Source organism: Ochotona princeps, chromosome 8, assembly GCF_030435755.1.
Source record: "Ochotona princeps isolate mOchPri1 chromosome 8, mOchPri1.hap1, whole genome shotgun sequence".
Lineage (NCBI taxonomy): Eukaryota > Metazoa > Chordata > Mammalia > Lagomorpha > Ochotonidae > Ochotona > Ochotona princeps.
This window is the reverse complement of record NC_080839.1, coordinates 47,558,857-47,564,856: the sequence shown is the minus strand read 5'-3', so window position 1 is coordinate 47,564,856 and position 6,000 is coordinate 47,558,857.

Sequence of the window (6,000 nt, the reverse complement as noted above, 5' to 3'; positions counted from 1 at the left end):
CAGTGACCAAATAGCCTCCCTCCAGCCCCACCTGTTACAGGTCCACACCAGCTGCCAATGTGGCTGCAGAGAGGAAGGAGCTGCCGATATGTGAACATTTGCAAGACACACACAAGGCACTGCCAAATGACAGCACCCTGTTACTCTACCTACTGAGAGTAGGTAGGTAGTAGGTGGAGGGGCAGGGAGCAGAGGAAGACATTTCACTCTACCCTTTTATTTTGTTTTATTTGTACAACATGTGAGCCTTATCAACTGGTCAAATAGCTACAAAAAAAGAAAAAAGCTTGAGAAGTTACTCAGAAGTCACTTATGTGGCAGTTACGTCATCTTTTGGAATACCCACCACCCATACTGGAAGGCCCAGTTTGAGCTCTGGCCCTTCTGCTTTGCATCCAGCTTCCTGCTAATACACACTCTGGGAGGGAGCAGGTGGTGACTGAAGTACTTAAGGCCCTGCCCTCCATGTGGGAGACCTGGATGGAGTGACAGGGTCTTGGTTTCAGCTTGGCCCAGTTCTGGCTCTTGTATTTGGGAACTGAACCAGTGGAGGGAAGATCTCTCAGTCTATCTCCCTACCTCTGTCTCTGTCTCTGTCTCTCTCTCTCACTCTCTCTCTCTCTGCCTTTCAAACAGAATGAAATTAAATAAAGCAACTAAAAGAAAAATAGTTACTAATGAAACAATAATGTTGAATCAAAGCATACCATCCATAGGGGTGACCAGCTGCAACAGAAGCTCAGAGCTTTCCCATTTTCATTAGGTGAGTATTTTGTCACTGTTCACCATCTTTAGTGTTCTGACTATTTTTTTCCCATATCATTTTTTCTTCTTCTCTTAACAAGAATCAATAGATGAGAGATCTTGGCAGATGTTGCTGACAACGATTATCCTTCATTTATAGTAAAGAGTTAGGTCAAAGCCTTACCTAAAGTGTTTATCAATGCATATGCCTATAAATGCCAGGGAAGCTTCCTTGTTACCTTTCCTAAAGGGTGATATTCCTGGCTCATCTGGCTGGGCTGGGCTAGGGGTTCATTGTTGGCGCCGTCTTTGCAACATGAGCTTAGCTGTGCTACAGTGCTGAAAACACTCCTTAGAAATGATCAGGCTTACTGGCGAACATGGCAGCGATTCATAACTGATGAACTATTAAAACCACTTGAGCAGGGATCTCAGAGCATGCCCCACATCCAGAACCTGGGGTGGGTGGGAAACTGGGTGGGGCTTCTCCCTCAATCTCCCCCTTTACCTCAGATACAAGAAGGAAACAATATGGACATAATAGTCATACCCACCTCCCTATAGTCCCTGAACCTTTTTACCGTAATTAACTATGTAAAGATTGTCAACAATATAATAAAATAAATAAATAAATAAAAACTTTTAAAAAATTTAAAGAATAATACTTAAAAAAAAAAAGAAATGATCAGGCTATAAGGTAGTATTTCCTTCCAGATGGTGAGTTTTAGGAAAGCAAGGGAGGTATCCTTCTCATTTTAAGCAATTAACTTACTTGAAAAGCAGAGAGGCATAGTCAGAGTAAAAGCTCCCAAATGCCCCCAACAGCCAGGTCTGGATCAGGCCAAAGCTTGGAGCCTGGAAGTTCATTTCACCTCCCACACTGGTGGCAGGGAGCCAAGTACTTGAATCATGACCTGCAGTCTCCTGGCGTATGCATCTGCACAAAGCTGGAACCAGAAGTGGAACCAGGAAGCGGGCTGAGGCTCTCCAATATAGGACACAGGCATCTTGACTGGTCAAAGCCTTCCCCAAGGGCAAAGTCTTACTCACCTTCATATTCCTAGACTTGAGCACAAAACCTTCTACAGAACTGGTATTCTATAAGCCAAACTTTCATTCAGCTGATTATGTAAGCTAAAATCATAAGGGCATCTTTATTTAGTGCCTTTTTTTTTAAAAGATTTTATTATTATTGGAAAGCCGGATATACAGAGAGGAGAGACAGAGAGGAAGATCTTCCATCCGATGTTTCACTCCCCAAGTGAGCCGCAATGGGCCGGTACGTGCCGATCCAAAGCCGGGAACCAGGAACCTCTTTCGGGTCCCCCACGCGGATGCAGGGTCCCAAAGCTTTGGGCCGTCCTCGACTGCTTTCCCAGACCACAAGCAGGGAGCTGGATGGGAAGTGGAGCTGCCGGGATTAGAACCGGTGCCCATATGGGATCCCGGGGCTTTCAAGGTGAGGACTTTAGCCGCTAGGCCACGCCACCGGGCCCAAGTGGAACCAGGAAGTGGGCTGAGGCTCTCCAATATAGGACACAGGCATCTTGACTGGTCAAAGCCTTCCCCAAGGGCAAAGTCTTACTCACCTTCATATTCCTAGACTTGAGCACAAAACCTTCTACAGAACTGGTATTCTATAAGCCAAGCTTTCATTCAGCTGATTACGTAAGCCAAAATCAGAAGGGCATCTTTATTTAGTGCCTTTTTGTCATGTACCCCCACTAAATCCATCAATGTAACATATTCTTCTTCCCTACCTTCACCCTAATCCAGCCACATCGCCCTAATCCAGATCACTCCCATCTGTAGTCTGGACCACGATAAGTGGTCTGCTTCTGTTCTTCCCTCCCACTGCCTCCAGAAGACATCCTCCAGGTACATTTAAAAACAAATCAGACCATCCCTGCTGAAACCCTTCAAAGGCTTCCTAACCCACTCAGAATCAAGTGGAAACTCTCTTTCTGGACCCTCAAAGCCTCATGTGATTCAGCCCCAGTCTACATCTGCACCTACCACCTGTGACTCCCTCATCTTCTCACATCTGCTTTGCCTGCCTTGGTCCCAGGGCCTCTGTGTGTGCTCATCCCTTTGTCCGGAATGATCTTCCTGGATTTTGGTATGTTTGTCTCCTTTGGACTAACAACACTCCAACGTTGCTTCCTAGGGAGGCTGGCCCTGCCCACTCTGGCTAGAGCACTGTTCCCATTCCACGCTGTTGTAGCACCTTTAGACACACACTTTAAATGCTTATTGGATGACTTGTGTTTGTTGTCCCTCCCCAAACTCCCTGCTACAATTTAAGATTCATGAAATCTCTGCTCTTGTCCATATGTCTAGTACCTAGAATAAGGTTGGAACAAAAGAGTCTAAAACATTCTTTGTTGAGAAATTTTTAAATAGCATTTAAAATTAATCATGAGTAATTCATTTCTTCAGAGATTTTTAAAAAGTGACTAGTTATTGGACCCGGCGGCGTGGCCTAGCGGCTAAAGTCCTCACCTTGAAAGCCCCAGGATCCCATATGGGCGCCGGTTCTAATCCCGGCAGCTCCACTTCCCATCCAGCTCCCTGCTTGTGGCCTGGGAAAGTAGGAGAGGACGGCCCAAAGCTTTGGGACCCTGCACCCGCGTGGGGGACCCGGAAGAGGTTCCTGGTCCCGGCATCGGATCGGCACGTACCGGCCCATTGTGGCTCACTTGGGGAGTGAAACATCGGACGGAGGATCTTCCTCTCTGTCTCTCCTGCTCTCTGTATATCCCGCTTTCCAATAATAATAAAAATTCAAAAAAAAAGTGACTAGTTATAAAGGCAACAAACATGTATAAAAAGAAATGAGCTTTTCCTCCTGCCACTATGGCAGGGGACTAGGGTCTTTTAGCTTTTCCTCCTGCCACTATGGCAGGGGTAAGGGTCTTTTTTATCTCAGAACCCCCTCCCGTCATCTCCTTTCTTAGCTTTTCTAATAAATCTTACTTTAAAACTAAAAAAAAAAAGAAGAAATGAGAATGGCAAGATGGATTTTTAAGAAACATTGTAGGAAGTAGGCTAAGAGAGTTAATTGAATGCATAATTGGGAAAATACGATTCTATAAAAAAATGGTCACCAATGTCACAAGCCAATCTAGGGGCCAGGCAGGCCCAGGTGTTAGGCCCAGATGAAGAAGGGATATAAAGATGACAGATGTTGGCTTTGCACTTAAGACACCTGAAGTTTATCAGGAGTTATAGCTTGAAATTATATCTGATATCTACACAGTGCAAATCACATCCACATTCACAATCACCTCATCCAATCACCATGAGAGTCCCATGAGGTAGAGCATTATTATGATTGTTTTATGACAATTTTATAAGTGATATAACTGAAACTCAGAAGGGTGATGTGCATTGCTTTGGATGGCACAGTGAAAGAGAATGACAGTCATTTAAATCTAGATTTTCTGATGGGGCTCTCCTGTTTAATTTCATCACCATGTCTACTCAATGGGATGAACGTATATGCAACATGTTATGAAAGGCTTGGGTGACACAGAGGACTGTTTTAAAGGAAGGATCACTTGAACAGGACTGTGAAAGATAAGGCAAAGTTTCCAGGTGGTACAGAAGGCCCATTTCAAGCAAAAAGTTGATGAAAAGCACAAAAAGATGAAAATGAATCAGGTACTACATTGAGGAGGGGCAAAGGAGGCCAGAAGGCAAGAGTGGGACAACACAGTAAAAGATTTCCAGTGCCATTCTGTCTGCAGATGAGCAGTCCAAGAAAGCAGGAGAGTGGCAGGTTGGTGGATGAACTGGAACATGAAGAAGAGGGTAAGAGATTTTTTTATTTTTGCTTTTGTTTTGGAGGAGGCCATCATGAAGGTGAGATAAGTGTGTGAGTAAGGATGGCAGCAATGAGAAATGGAAGGATGTTTGTGTGAGTTAGAATCATTTATTGACTTGGGGAAGTAAAGGGAAGGGAGAGAATAGAAAAAAATTTTATAAGCTTCTGGTGTATGAGTCTTCCTTAGCTAAATTGGGTAGTGTTGAAAATGTGGTTTGAGAAGTAAGTGGCAGGTATGAGGTAAGACTTTTCTGGTACTTAATATAGAGCATTTGTCCAGTCATGTTTGGCTTGAGGTGCCTATTTGTAGCATCCAGGTAGATATGTTTAGCAAGTAACTGTAAGTATAGGTATAGCATTTGAAAACAAGATTGAAGCTAGAGACTTAAATTTTGGAATCACCCAACTACACATTATATTAAAATTTGTTTAGGCACTAGGGAATTCAGGAAACCAAGCACTTAAACCATATTCTTCTACTTTCTCTATTGGCAGGGAGCTGGATAGGAAGTAGAAGAAACAGGCAGGACTTGAACAGGCACCCATATGGGATGCTGGCATCACAGGCAGCAGATAGCTTGCTATGTCATAGCGCTGGCCCTGATAGTGATACACAAAGGTATATATGACGTTACTTCAACAAGTTCACGGTAAATGGAATACAAAGGTAAGTTAATTTTGGTGTGAAAACATTTTGAAATCCATGTATAGTTTTGACGTAACATGCATTTCTAGGAACTTTACAAAGTAACCTCCTATGTCTCAAAACATATCAAACTGGTAGTAAAACTTTAGTGAACTGCCTTGTAAAACATCCTAAATACTAAATAAACTGCTTACAGATGATCAATTATTTCAGAAAAGAAAGAGTGAGAAATTGTTCGTCCCCTATCAGTTAGAAAGCAGTGGCTGGCAATATGGAGGCCACCATGATTTCAGCTGATTCAGAAGCCAATGCTGGATGCACCCTTTTCCTGGCTATTTTGGGAGTTCTCTATTCAAGGAGACTTGCTCCTTCCCAAAACCACCTCCACCCTCCTTGTATCCTTCCTCAGCCCACGCCTCCCAACCCTGTACCACGTGGGATGACTTCCTCATTTGGAGTAGCTCAGATACCTGAAGAATATACTATGACTCATTGCCGGACAAGAAGTCTTTCCTTATTGATTGATTTTAGGCTCCTGGCCAGTTTGGCCTCCTCATTTGGCACCACTCCTTCAGCATCACTTCTGAATTATCCTTTCAGTGCTCAGCTGAAAATCTACTTTGTACAAGTAGCCATTTTAATTTGATAGAAGAGCTGAAATCTGATACCTATAATCCACTCTAAGGATACAATTACCAACTTCTATATTTGTGAGGGAAGCTCAGTTTCTGTAATTCACTCTTTGTGACCTTGAGGAAAAGAGGGATAATGAAATCTACTTTTC